The sequence below is a fragment of the Odocoileus virginianus genome, chromosome 5 (genome assembly GCF_023699985.2).
Source record: "Odocoileus virginianus isolate 20LAN1187 ecotype Illinois chromosome 5, Ovbor_1.2, whole genome shotgun sequence".
Lineage (NCBI taxonomy): Eukaryota > Metazoa > Chordata > Mammalia > Artiodactyla > Cervidae > Odocoileus > Odocoileus virginianus.
In genome coordinates, this window is record NC_069678.1 from 64,810,935 (window position 1) to 64,826,149 (window position 15,215).

Here is a 15,215-nt window from a genome sequence, read left to right on the forward strand (position 1 = left end):
AGCAATTAGCATGCAAGACATGTTAGTCGAAGTTGGGAATATAGAAAAGAGGGTAGGGAACCTCTCCTAGGAGAAGTCTGGGCAGGAGACATGTCAGCAGGACCAGTGGGCCGCTGTCTGCAGTGGGTCTCCAGACAAGTGTGAGTGGGAAGTTGCCCTCTGCTCTGACAGGGCCTCTGGCAGTGTCCCTCTGCAGTAGCTCTCAGCAGGTGGAGTCAGGTCCTCAGTGAAGCGTCTCATTTTAAGGAGTAACATTTACCCCTGGGGAGGGGACCTTGGCTCATAAGTTGCTTCTCCTGTTCCAGTGACTTGTATCACTCATCTGACTTCTCTTAGCCTATCCCTCTGAGAGAGCTGCAGTCCTCTAGCCAACTTCTCAAGACAAAAAATATGAAGTTCCCCCTGGCCACTGAGGCTTACAATCTTTAACACAGCTTACAGTCCTACAAGTTTCACGCAAGAAGAGTAGGAATCACAAGACAAAAGAAATCACATTATAATATCATTTATAACTCATGTTTGAGAACATTTATAATAGTAATGGTACTTAATCTCAAAAGTTCAGTTTATACTGTTTTACATCTTAAAAAGAGACAGTTGATTAATTATGGCCAACATTATAATACCAAAAACTTATAAATGCTTAATGCTCACATACCTGCATTCAGTTTTTGTTTGCAAAGTCCCTTGGCTGTAAGAAAGAATATTTGAAAAAAAAAAAAGAAAAGAATTATTGACACATCAGTTCCATTGATAAGAATTAGCTCTTGATGCTGAAGTGGTTTCTTCTTGGTATTTCTTCTGTGATTGTATGAATGGAATTGTGTGGTGAGGTCCTCATGATGTCAATTTAAAATAAATAAATAAATAAAGGCACACAGCCAATTATTATAAAGAGATAGATAGATACTGCAACTACCCAGTATTTTTGAGGCCGGTAGGTTAAGCCTATGAATTTTAGCCAGCATTCAGGAATAAAAGCCTACACAAGAAACAATATGAAGCCAAACTGGAAAGTTAAAAAGAGAACAGCACGTTTATGAATTGCTCTTTTCAGCAACAGCCATGGTGAATTTTCTACCATTTTCTCCATGGCTTTGCACATTCTCAGTTTTGAGTCTGTGCAAGAGCATGCTGGAGGAAAAGTTGAGGAAAAGATCATAGCACCACAGCCCCTCGGCCCACACACTGTTACTCCTGAATACCTTTAAAAGCCGTGGTTTCATGTATCTAAAGTTGATACACCTGAGAAGATGACTGAGATATGACCTTCTCTTATCTCTTTCTCAATCTTTCTCTTCCCTCTTTATGAAATGATCACTAGATTCACTATGGGGACATTTCCCCCTGGTATAAAAATCTGGTTGAGACTGCCTGCTTCTGAGTAGAAATTCCTAACATGACCAGCTTGGAGGCTTCCATAAGAAATATTGAAAGAAGAGGTACTTCATCTCATCCAGGCAACAAGCATCTCCATCCCATCCGTCCATTCACTCATCCATTCATCCGTCTATCTACTCATCCATCTATCCCCACATCCATTCATACATACATCCCTTCATGTATCCACCCATCCTTCCCTCTCTCCCTCCATCTCTGTCTCTATTGGAGTGAGAATCAGAAGTAAGATACATGTCCCCAAGATGTACGTCAACACCATTATTTGAACTGAAATGTGAAGTCTAAGTTTACTGAAAGAAAGTATGATTTGTTTGGGACTTCCTTGGTAATCCAGTGGTTGGGAGTGTGCCTGCCAGGTCGGGGCACATGGGTTCGATCACTGGTCTGGAAGGATACCACAGGGTGTGTGGTAATTAACCCTGTGAGCTGCAACTACTGAACCTGAAGCTCTAGAGCCCATGCGCCAAGCCACACCTACTGAGACCACAGTGCTGCAAAAACTGAAGCCTGTAGGTCTTGTCACTCCACAACAAGAGAAGCCACTGTAATGTGAAGCCCGTGCAAAGAAGATAGAGAAAGTCTGCAAGCAGCAATGAAGACCCTGTGAAGACAAAAATAAATAATTTTTTTAAAAATTTAAAAAATAGAAAGTATGATTTGTCGGATGGGATTGGCATTGCCAATTTGGTTATAAGAATACTTTCCATAATATAGATGAACTAAACCTGTTTTTGACAAAAACACACTTAAGGTATGTTCAGAACATTAAAAAAAGAAAGAAAAAACACTAGAAAAATATATCCTTTGAAACTATTTAAACTTATGATTCAAAATTTTAAATGTGAACATAAAAACGTGTTTTGTGAGGAATACGAGCAAAAAGTATTTGAAAACCACTGCCCCTTAGGTCCCTACTTGGTCCAGAATGATTCCAGAGAAATCACTTTGGAAACAGTGGATGAGCTAACCAGGGAGTTTGGGCAAACAGGCTGAGCCTAGCACTGGGCTTCTTGTCTGGCACCAGTTCATCTTTGAGTCTTACCAGCTCTTCAGTTTTGTCTGGACTGTCAGCATAGAAGATGTTGCTTGTTTCCAGCTTGATTATCAAGTTGGCACCTCTGGCACCTGCCAGGATACACTAGGCCCCAAAGGGAGAGTCATTCCTGGACTTGCAGCACCAGAATATTGAAATGAAGTCCAGCTTGGATTTGGAGCTAAGACTTATTCTGCTTGGGATGTCCTTCCTCACCCTAATTCTACCCACCTTGCTAGGTTAATCAACTTATTTGTCAAATAGTTAGTGTGTTCATACTATGCACTGTTCTTTGATGACCATCTGCTCCTCTAAGGGGAAGCTTTGTTTGACCCTTTAGCCTGAATTAGGAACCCTTCTGAGTCCCAGCACCCTAGGACTTCTGCTATTAAGGCGCTCATTCATCCAGATTTAGGCTGTTGGGTTGAAACCACCATTTAACCAGCTGAGTGAACTAAAGTAGTTAGCAGACCTCCCTGTGCTTCCATTTCTAAAATCTATGAAGGCAAAATAGTACCTACCTCATGGCATTGGGGGAACTTGAGATAATTCAGGTAAAATGTCTTTCACAATGCTTAAAATTCAGCAATATATGCACATTGCAACAAGTTTGTTAAATATCTGAAAGTATAAAGAATCAAAAGTGACTTCAACACTAGATGCACATTCTTTAGGACTTTTCAAGGACTTAAGCACTTACATAAAATATGAACCTTTTACAACAGTGAACTTTCCTTGTTCAGGGATTTTCATGAGCTTTGAGTTAAATATTTTAAAAACCAATTGGGGAAGATATGTAAATATATACCTTTCCAGCAATGAAGATAAAATCTCATCCGGTAAGTTACTTTCTTCTGTTTCCTGTAAAATGAGAAGTACTGTGGTACCAGTCTCATGGATTGTTGATTAAATGATGCAAAATATGCAAAAATGCTTAGAATGGTGCTTTGGTAAATCATTTGGCTCAGTGGGTAAAGAATTAGCCTGCAATGTAGAAGGCACAGGAGAAGCAGGTTCAATCCCTGGGTCGGGAAGATCTCCTGGAGAAGGGAATGGCAACCCACTCCAGTATTCTTGCCTAAAACATCTAATGGACAGAGGAGCTTTGTGGGTTACATTCAAAGGATTGCAAAGAGTCAGACACAACTGAGTGACTAAGCAAGAAGATGGTAAACCATTTACTATTAATATTGCTCTTATAATTTGTTTAAAATTTTGGCATCGCTTTTTCTCAGATAGGTCTTACACATTTTCTTTTCTTCTGGTTAATATTATCCTTGAGTGGTAATTATATTTATTGCCATTGTGAATGGTTTTCTCCCCAGTCTACGGCTGATAGGTAGGAAAGCAGTGCTTAACAGCCTGTGGCTGGTAGCTCATACTCTAGTATCTCCGAGAAAGAAGATCTTATAAATAGATTTTTTTAAACATAACATGCTATTGAAAAGATAAAGGCAAGCAAAAGTTTTATGAATGGTAGAAAATGCTGTCAGTCACACTTGCAGGGGAGGTCTGGGCAAGTTTCTTGGAAGCGGTCATGGGGGCTGCTTCTTCAGGGACAAGGCATTTTGACCTGATGTTGGTCCTGTGCTCCCGTTAACTACTTAACTCCTGTTCACTGGAGGTGCCAAGATGGTGAGCTATGCCTCTGATGACCGGACTCAAAGTGGAGGCAAAAGAAGAGGACAGTTTAGAGGGTCTGTTGCATCATCTCTGCTTGCCTAGGACTAGAGACCCTTTCCCTTTTTTTTCCCACTCTTGCTGTTCCTAAATTCCACAAAGACTCACCCTATCCTAACAACTGGCCCTAACTTTGAAGCTGAGATGAAACAAAGAATTGGTGAGAGCTTTACTTTGGAGTGAGGTACTGTTCTGGCCCATATAGTAACCTACTACTCTTTTTCTGTAAACTATTTATGGACTACACTTCTAGAGGAGAGTAGTCCGATGAAAAAGGATGCCTAATCCCATCCCATATTAAAGATTCTAATTTCTCATTTCAGGATGAGGACGCTCACCTAGATTTACATAATGAGATCAAGCAATTTATTTTGAACAAGATTTCATTCTGATGACATGGATCAGGTAAATGGAAAACCTGCTCCATCTTCTGGCCATGTGTGTGTGTAACTTTTTTAGACTATTCTTTTAAAAAGCTTTTTATATGGAAGTATAGTTGATGTACAATGCTATATAAGTTACAAGTGTACAATATAGTGATTCACAATTTCTTAAGGTTGTACTCCATTTATAGTTCTTTAATATCAAGAGCAGGTTTTTCTCTTCTAGTTGCTAAATCTGAAGCTTTGTGAACTTTAACATGTGTTCAGTGAAGACTTACCTGTGTAATTAGATGAAAAGGCAGATTTTGATTCCTAAGTGTGTATCTGCCTGCACCAGAATCGTGATGTAAACTGTTTACAGACTACACTCTTGAGAAACAGCAAAAATAATGGGATGAATGTCAAATTGTAAAATGAATAATGGGTGTTTAAAATCATTTCCTGGTTAAAAAAGAGACAGACTTTTCGAAATTCCCTGGTGGTCTAGTGGCTAGGACTCAGCACTTTCTCTGCTGAGTGGCCAGGGTTTGAACCTTGGCTGGGGAACTAAGGTCCCACAAGCCACGTGGCATCGTAAAGTAAAAACAGAAATACTGTTTCATAAAGCATAGAAGTTTAGAAAGTACAAATATATTAGAGATGAAACTATGGAACTTAAAATCACATGTAATCCCAGATAAAAACCATTTTATAATCTTATTTTGGTGCCTTTTAATTTTGTATACCCAGTGCAAAAATTTATTTGCAAATATGTTTTGAACTAGCTGCATCATTTTCCACTGGGTTACTCTGTGCCATGTCATGTTTAATTGTCCCCACTTGGGTTATGGAAGATCTTTAGGCTGTTTTCACTGTTAGAAATCACAGTATGGCATTTGTATGACCATCCAATTTACATTAATCTTTGTGTACAACTTTGATTATTCCTTTAGGGTACACTAGAAAAGATTATGGTGTGGATTGATTGGTGATAACATTGCTGGCTCACTGTTTCCTGATTTAATACATTTTAGGCAGAATATCCAAAAACACGGAATTGCATAGATGAAAGGAGTCAATTTCTCTACAAACATGATAGTCTCTAACTAGAATCATAAAATCTGTCCTTCTAAGTGTTTAATAGAATTTTGCAACCCAAGAGTTCTTTCCTCTCCATGTACACTTTGTACTGTGTTCTTTTGTTTTGCTGTTTTCTTTCTTGCAGGTTAAAACAAAAAAAATCTTGCATTTTGATGATTTATTATTCATTATTAGCCTAATTTGAATGAAGAGTTTCAATAATAGGAGAGTTATAATTGCATGGGATGTAATATACCTTGTTAAGTTTGTATTTATTGAATGCTGACTTGATCAGGCACTGTGTGAGACTTCATGAGTAGGAAGTAAGCAACGATCTAATTCATGACCTCGACAATGACATAGGTATGAAAATAATGACAAAAGTTAAGTGATGCTTGCACTACTAGCAATGTACAAGGTACAGATATAGTAATAATAGTTCATTTTTACTATGGGCCAAGCACTGGTGCTTGTACATCTATGTCAATTCATTTAATCATCCTATGTTACGTTATCCTATAAGGTAGGTATTAGTCCATGGACACACTAAAGCAGCATGACTTTGCCCAGAGTTCTAAGAGCCAGGAATGGAATCTAGGTGTTCCTGCTCCAGAGTCCATGCACATAACCACTAAACATTAATGTCTCTCTATAATATCAATGAGGGAAGAATTATAACTTTGGAGAATCAAGAAGGATTTAAATAATTGTGTGTTCCTGTGCTCTGTCGCTTCAATTGTGTCGAATTCTTTGCGACCCCGTGGACTACAGCCCACCAGGCTCCTCCGTCCATGGGGTTCTCCAGGCATGAATACTGGAGTGGGTTGCCATTTCCTTCTCCAGGGGATCTTCCCGATCCAGGGATCAAACCCCGGTCTCCCGCATTGCAGGCAGATTCTTTACCATCTGAGCCAGCAGGGAAGCATACGTTTAGCTAATACTAGCTTAGCAACGACTGCATGGCAAGCAATGTGCAAAGAGCTGGATGGATATACCACGGTCAAAAAGATGGTCATGGGCCCTGTCTTCACAAAACGTGGGTCAACTTAAAGAAAGACACACAGCATAAGAGTTGTGAATTTCCGTTTTATTCTGGGACTTGGCTGAGGAATATAGTCTGTGAAGAGTTGTTCCTCAAATAGCTCTGAGGCACTGCTCCAAAGAGGAAGGGGAAGAGGCCAGAATAAATACAAGCTTGGCTAGGGAACACGTGCAGTCATGCATACCTCTCAGCAAAATGTTACTGCCAGTCATGAGGGACAGATATCTCAGTCAATGATTTTAGTGCTTTTGTATGTTTGTGAAGATACAAGAGTTCGTAAATATTGCATAATTTTTTCCTTAAAATGTATCTACTTTTCTAAGGGGCTTGTTTCCAAAGCTCCGAGTGACCCATCCTGTTCTTCATCCTTAATTCCTCTCAGGGTGCATAGTTGGTCACTGACTGCAATGGCTAATGACATCCTTGTAGAACTGGAGAGTGGGAAGCATTCTTTGTTTTTCCACTTGCAATCTAGTGGGGGAGCCATACAGTAAACAAACAAAAACACAAATGAATACACAATTGCTTAAGTGTAATGAAGGCAAAGAACCGAGTACTAATATGAAAATAATAATACCAGAAAGACAAGGAGTTTTAGGTTACTGTGGTGTCTTGAATGACTTTTCTGAGGAGGCATCACACCTGGAGCTGAAGGAAGAGGAGGAGTTAGGCACAAAAGTGGAAAGAAGAACTTGAGTGCAGGTCCTGGGTCAGGAACTGGGGTCAAGAGGAACTGAAAGAGCGGTTGCAACAGCAAGGGAAATGCTGATGAGAACAGAGCATCCTAGGACATGTCAAAAGAAGCTGAATTTATCCTGAGGTCAATGAAGTGTTTGAAGCAGGAGTGGGGAAGTGGCTGCAAGGACCTACGAACATTTCAAGAAGGTTATTGGATTCTACAGAGTATGAATTGAAAATTGAGAGACTGAAAAGCTAGAAGAGCAGTTAGAAGCATCTCCAGGCACAAAATGATGATGGCCGGACCAGGCTGGTGGCTTTGGAGACAGAACAAAGTCTGCATCCTACAGACATGCATTAGGAGCAGAGTCAACAGTTCTGGTGGGTGGCTTAGAAGTTAGGGTGACTTCTAAGGTCTTCATTTTGCCCACTAGATGGATGTGTGCTAAGTCGCTTCAGTAGTGTACAACTTTGTGTGACTCTCTGGATTGTAGCCCACCACCAGGCTCCTCTGTCCGTGGGATTCTCCCAGCAAGAATACTGGAGTGGGTTGACATGCCCTTCTCCAGGGGATCTTCCCAACCCAGAGATTGTACCCACACCTCTTAAGTCTCCTGCATTGGCAGGCACATTCTTTACCACTAGCACCACCTGGGAAGTCTACTAGATGGATGTGAAGGTTTTTACTGAGATGAAGAAACCTCGGAGTGAACAGATTTTGGAGGGTTTACAGAAGTCCTCTTAATCCAGCTTCCAGAAATGAACCAGAGAATAGAAAAATATGTTTTTTCAGCACAATTCATAACTGACTCCCCTTTCCATCTCTAAGAAAAAACATAATACCTACGACAACAAGAAATGTGACCTGGAATCCTGAGATGTCAGGGGGGTGAGCGATGGTTCCAGGCTCCTTGGACTTCACTCATCCATCTTTCTTTCCTCCTGGAGGCTCTCATGCTGACTCCAAACTGTACACTCTGAGAGATCAGGAATCTTATCTGAATGGTTCACCCACACGTCCCTCTTCTGAGGGAGCCATTGTGTTTTCAATCTTACTCCAGCCCTCCTTACTCACAATTAGTAGGTTTATTACCCTTCTCTATCCCCATTTTACTTGCAAACTGATTCCAAAGGGGAATGTCAGCATATTTTGGACATTAGTGCAGACAGAAATTTTGTTCTTACTCCACTATTATAGGGACTTATTTAAAGGACAAATACAATCACAAAACTCCTTAGATTAAATGATCTCAGTGACCCAAGGATGCATAAAGGCTGTCATGTGGCCTAGAGGGTCCTTCCTGATTTGGACTATTTTTGTCTGCCCATTACAGCTCTTTCCACTTCTCACAGCTTATGTTCTGGTCACACTTGACTCGGTAGTTTGCTGAACTCACCATTCTCAATTCTCAGTTTGTAAACTCTGCTGTTCTCGCTGGACACCCCATCACCCATTCACCCAGCCAACTCTGACTGCACCTGCAGCCTTGAGTAGTCAGCTTCTGTAACACTCCACTCTTCTGTCTATCGTAGCATCACCTCCCTCCATTACACTATCATCCCCTCTACTGGCAGTCCTTTCCTTATCTGCCACCTCTCTAGACTAAGCAACTCAAGGGAAGGGTATGTGCCATTCAGTTCTGTGTTTCCTGAACCTAACATAGTCAACTCTTACAAAGTGTTACATGAGTAAGAGAAAAAGTCTTGTCTTACCTCACATGCTTTTTTGGTTTACAGTTCTTTATTTTTTTGATGTGGACCACTTTTAAAATCTCTATTGTTTGTTTCAATACATTTGTTTATTGAATTTGCTTCAATATTGCTTCTGTTTTATGTTTTGTTTTTTGGCCTCCAGGCAGGTGGGATCTTAGATCCCTGACCAGCGATCGAACCAGCACTTCCCTCATTGGAAGGTGAAGTCCTAATGACCGTCGACCACAAGGTAAGTCCCTATTTTAAAATCTATCTCAATGACTGCTAATGAGTGTTAAATCTTCTAGCACTTTCTAAGTGTATCCCACAAAACAATTTTATTTAAAATACACAGTAAAATGATAAATTTCAGCAACAAGATTCTTCCAGAGAGTAGGTCTTGAAAGGAAGCAGGACAGGAGGGGAGGGACGGAGAGAAAAGCGGGGGTGGAGGTGGGGTGGATCTTAAGGACTGAACTACTTGTCCCAGCGGCGGCTGAAACCCTAACATCTCCAGCTTATTGCTCGCTGTCAAGGGCCAGGCAATTTGGTTACAGGAGCTTGCAAAGAAAGGAACAGAACCTGGTCATAAACTGAACTACCAGCGGCAATGAGGATGATGTCTATCATCTGATACTTTTAACAGCCTGGCGGTGTGGGAGCTCCAACCTTCCGAAGCTCTGCCCACATCGGAGGTCTTGCAAGCTTTCTCTCTACCAAGATTCCCCCGCCATCCTGCACCCCCCCTTCTAGTTACTGAAGACTCAGCTAAACAACTTTTCCCCCTGCCGCACCGCCGCAGACTGCAGACTCCCGAAACTCGCAGCGTCTCTCCTGCGCCCCCGCGCGACCGTCTCCGGTTTCGCAGGCTGCTGCTGTCGGGCGCACACGCGGCCAGAAGAGAGCAAGTTTGGGTGTTCTTGGCCCCAGCCGGGAAAGGCAATGTGGGTGAAAGACAATCAACCCGCCAAGGAGGCGTGTATCCTGTCCTCACCAGCGTGCCGCGAGCCAAACACCTGGCAAATCTACCTGGTTAGAATCTTCACGTGTCACTAGAAAACCAGTGATCAAGGAATGGTTGGAAAGCAGTAATTAAACCAGATACGGACATGCATCTCCGAGGCGGTGGTAGAGGTCACGGTGGTGGTTCAGGCGAGTCATTTATGCCCCGCTCTGATCTTTAAGCTACAGCTTTAGAACTGTGGTGTTGGAGAAGACTCTTGAGAGTCCCTTACACTGCAAGGAGATCAAACCTGTCAATCCTAACCGAAATCTATCCTGAATATATTCATTGGAAGGACTGATGCTGAAGCTGAAGCTCCAATACATTGGCCGCCTAATGTGAAGAGCCGACTCATTGGAAAAGACCCTGATGTTGGGAAAGGTTGAAGGCAGGAGGAGAAGGGGGCGACAGAGGCAGAGATGATTGGATAGCATCATTGACTCAATGGACATGATGAGCAAACTCCGGGAGTTGGTGAAGGACAGGGAAGCCTGGCGTGCTGCAGTCCATGGTGTCGCAAAGATACCACTGAGCGACTGAACAACAAGAACAAGAATTAATGCATCTTTGTCTCGCCAAGCTATCACACCTAATAACATGGGAAGCCCTCGCTGTGGTCGCAGGGCTTTTATGTAAGGAATTGTCCAGCGAGTAGTCAGGACACTTCCAGGAAGCGAGTCTTCTAGCCCCTAAGGAAACAGGGAGCCACACCCCCACTCACTGCCTCCGTCCAAAACAAGCTTGTTGTAGGTCTTTCGTTTAATCTGTGGGTCAGAACTGATCTACCGGCTCCTGGGGTCCACATTCTATTTCACAGCCAGAACGGGAGTCTGTTCCAGAGCAGATGGGGAGGTGATTTGGCAGAGAGAGTGCGAGTTCTGCTTGTCCCCCAACCCCACTGTTATTTGGTTAGTACTCACCTTTTCTAAACAGTGGAGACAATAATGTCTATTCTGAAGGACTGTGAAGATTCATCGGGTTCCCCTAACCCCAATATTTTATTATCAGTTCAGTTCAGTTGCTCAGTCGTATCTGACTCTTTGCGACCCCATGAATCGCAGCACGCCAGGCCTCCCTGTCCATCACCAATTCCCGGAGTTTACCCAAACCCATGTCCATCGAGTCGGTGATGCCATCCAGCCATCTCATCCTCTGTCGTCCCCTTCTCCTCCTGCCCCCAATCTCTCCCAGCATCAGGGTCTTTTCTAATGAGTCAACCGTTCACATGAGGTGGCCAAAGTATTGGAGTTTCAGCTTCAACATCAGCCCTTCCAATGAACACCCAGGATTGATCTCCTTTAAAATGGACTGGTTGGATCTCCTTGCAGTCCAAGAGTCCTCTCCAATACCACAATTCAAAATCATCAATTCTTCAGTGCTCAGCTTTCTTCACAGTCCAACTCTCACATCCATACATGACCACTGGAAAAACCATAGCCTTGACCAGACGGACCTTTGTTGGTAAAGTAATGTCTCTGCTTTTAAGTATGCTATCTAGGTTGGTCATAACTTTCCTTCCAAGGAGTAAGCATCTTTTAATTTCATGACTGCAGTCACCATCTGCAGTGATTTTGGAGCCCAGAAAAATAAAGTCAGCCATTGTTTCCACTGTTTCCCCATCTATTTGCCATGAAGTGATGGGACAAGATGCCATGATCTTAGTTTTCTGAATGTTGAGCTTTAAGGCAACTTTTTCACTCTCCTTTTTCACCTTCATCAAGAGGCTCTTTAGTTCTTCTTCACGTTCTGCCATAAGGGTGGTGTGATCTGCATATCTGAGGTTATTGATATTTCTCCCAGCAATCTTGATTCCAGCCTGTGCTTCGTTCAACCCAGCATTTTTCATGATGTACTCTGCATATAAGTTAAATAAGCAGGGTGACAATATACAGCCTTGACATACTCCTTTTCCTATTTGGAACCAGTCTGTTGTTCCATGTCTAGTTCTAACTGCTGCTTCCTGACCTGCATACAGGTTTCTCAGGAGGCAGGTCAGGTGGTCTGGTATTCCCATCTCTTTCAGAAATTTCCACAGTTTATTGTGATCCAACAGTCAAAGGCTTTGGCATAGTCCATAAAGAAGAAATAGACGTTTTTCTGGAACTCTCTTGCTTTTTCGATGATCCAGCGGATGTTGGCAATTTGATCTCTGGTTCCTCTGCCTTTTCTAAAACCAGCTTGAACATCTGGAAGCCCCCGGTTCACGTATTGCTGAAGCCTGGCTTGGAGAATTTTAAGCATCACTTTACTAGCGTGTGAGATGAGTGCAATCGTGCGGTAGTTTGAGCATTCTTTGGGATTGCCTTTCTTTGGGATTGGAATGAAGACTGACCTTTTCCAGTCCTGGGGCCACTGCTGAGTTTTCCAAATTTGCTGGCATATTGAGTGCAGCACTTTCACAGCATCATCTTTCAGGATTTGAAATAGCTCAACTGGAATTCCATCACCTCAACTAGATTTGTTTGTAGTGATGCTTTCTAAGGCCCACTTGACTTCACATTCCAGGATGTCTGGCTCTAGGTGAGTGATCACACCATTGTGATTATCTAGGTCGTGAAGATCTTTTTTGTCCAGTTCTGTGTACTCTTGCCACCTCTTAATATCTTCTGCTTCTGTTAGGTCCATACCATTTCTGTCCTTTATCAAGCCCATTTTTGCGTGAAATGTTCCCTTGGTATCTCTAATTTTCTTGAAGAGATTTCTAGTCTTTCCCATTCTGTCATTTTCCTCTATTTCTTTACATTGATTGCTGAGGAAGGCTTTCTTTTCTCTCATGGCTATTCTTTGGAACTCTGCATTCAAATGGGAATATCTTTCCTTTTCTCCTTTGTTTTTCACTTCTCTTCTTTTCACAGCTATTTGTAAGACCTCCTCAATTTTCCTTTTCTGCATTTCTTTTCCAGGGGGATGGTCTTCATCCCTGTCTCCGGTACAATGTCACGAACCTCTGTCCATAGTTCATCAGGCACTCTGTCTATCAGATCTAGTCCCTTAAATCTATTTCTCACTTCCACTGTATAATCATAAGGGATTTGAAAATTTCAAACATACAGCACAGTTGAAAGATTTCACAGTGAATATCTACTAGATTTGTTTTATCATACAGCTGTCTATGTATCATCCATTCAGCCATGAACTCATTTTTTTAAAAAATTCATTTCAAAGTAAATTGCAGACAGATTTTTAAAATTGATTAAACTGTATTTGGCACAGTGCCTTGACAGATATTTTCATTCAACAAATATCTGAACATTTGTGTTGTGCCAGCACTATGGGTTTCCCAGGTGGCACTAGTGGTAAAGAATCCACCTGCCAATGCAGGAGACATAAGAGATGTGGGTTCGATCTGTGCTAGGTGCTGTGGACACAAGTCTGAAAGACACTGTTTCTGTCCTCAAAGTGCTCAGAATTTGGCATGAACAAGAGACAGATTAACAGATACCAACTCTCCCACTGTTGACATGATAGAGGAAGCTCAGGGTGAACCCCAAGCCGAAGAGAGAGAGTTATACAGGTCTGTGAGGTCAGGGAAGTCTTCCTGGAGGAAGCAGCATTTCAAAGGAGATTTTATAATAGCTTCTATAACAACTGTAATACAGTGTGATAAACAAGCTTTAGTCTACACCCCAAGGTGGTGAGTTAACCTTGAAGCTGTACCCATACCAGGAATCTTGGGTCCACAGATGGATAATTAGCATTTGAAACACCATATACTTTTGGAATGGCTTCAGTAGCAAGGGAAGGATGATATACTCCTGGGATGGCTTCAAACATCATCATCTAAAAGTACACTAAAAAAAAGAAAAAGTTTAAAAAGGAAAAAAATAAGTAAAACTACACTAAAGGGTGCATTAATTACCTAGAGTTAACTTTTAAGTTAGTGAAATGAATGTGCATAAGAGCTGCAGTTGGTAGGAGGATGGAAGACACGGCCCTTCCTGCTTGCTTAAACAGGCCCTAGGGATCTAAAACCTGACACCTTCAGGGCAGCCTTCTAGGTCGGAACCCGGAACCCTTAGCTCTACATGTCCTCGCTCACCTCCACCGCCTCCTTAGAAAGGGTTTATTGGTGGGTCAGAAAGTCTGAATGTTGTTGCAGCTGGCTGGGAATGAAACTTTTCAAACCAGGTGTTTGTGGGAAAATCGAGAACATTCGTTCTTAACCCTGACTGCAGGGTTATGAGAATCCTGCTTGGAGCTTTAATAAAAAATTCTTGGATCTCACCCTTTCTCCCCTCTGTCCCCAGGCCCCGTGTGGCTTGCATGCTTGATCAGTCATGTACAACTCTTTGCAACCCCATGGACTGCAGCCCACCAGGCTCCTTTGTCCATGGGATTTCCCAGGCAAGAATACTGGAAACAACAACAGGGGATCTTCCTGACCCAGGGATCGAAACGGCATCTCCTGTATCCCCTGCATTGGCAGATGAATTCTTTACCACTGAGCCACCTGGGAAGCTATAGCCCAGGTATTGGGTATTTCAAATATCCCCAGGTGATTTTTTTTTCCCTAGGTGATTTTAATGTACAGCCAAAGTTAGGAACCAGTGGCCTAAAAAGACAGAGGGAAGCTCACCAAACTTTCAGAACAGGTAGGGTTTGTGTGTTGTGTGCTCGCTGGAGAATGTTTATGCAGGTGGCAGACTCAGGCCAATTTTCTGTCACTGTAGCATGCTCTCAGATAGCAAGGTGGTGAGGATGGAGGCCTGCTTTCCTGTCTGCCTCTAACAGTTGGAGGCCACTTATATTTACCAAAAACAATTCGGCAATTGTGACTGACCACAGACCGGAAGAGAAAGGGAGGAGAGAACTCCCACCTAGTGTTTCTCTAATTTTTGTGTGTATGAATCCGGTGGAGAGTCTGTTAAAACACAGCATGCTGGGCCCCACCCCAGAGATTCTAATTCAGTTGGTCCAGGGCAGGGCGCACTTCAGAATTCTCTCCCAGGTGATGCAGCGGATGCCTGTCCATGGTTAAACCTTGAGCAGCATTGCAGGAGAGCCTGGGCTCGGCATTCCTCTCCTGGGATAGGAGAAGAGATGGTGATGCAGTGAGGGGTACCCGCCACTCAACTCCAGAAACTTGTTTTATTTTTCTAGGAACTTCAGGATAACTGTGTGAAAACGGGTTCCCACAGGCCTCACACCCTGAAGGATGGGATTCACCTGTTTTTAAAGGTTGAAAATAGAAATTTCTTGTCTGACATCATATTGGTCAGGGTTTTCCAGAGAAATAGAACCAAT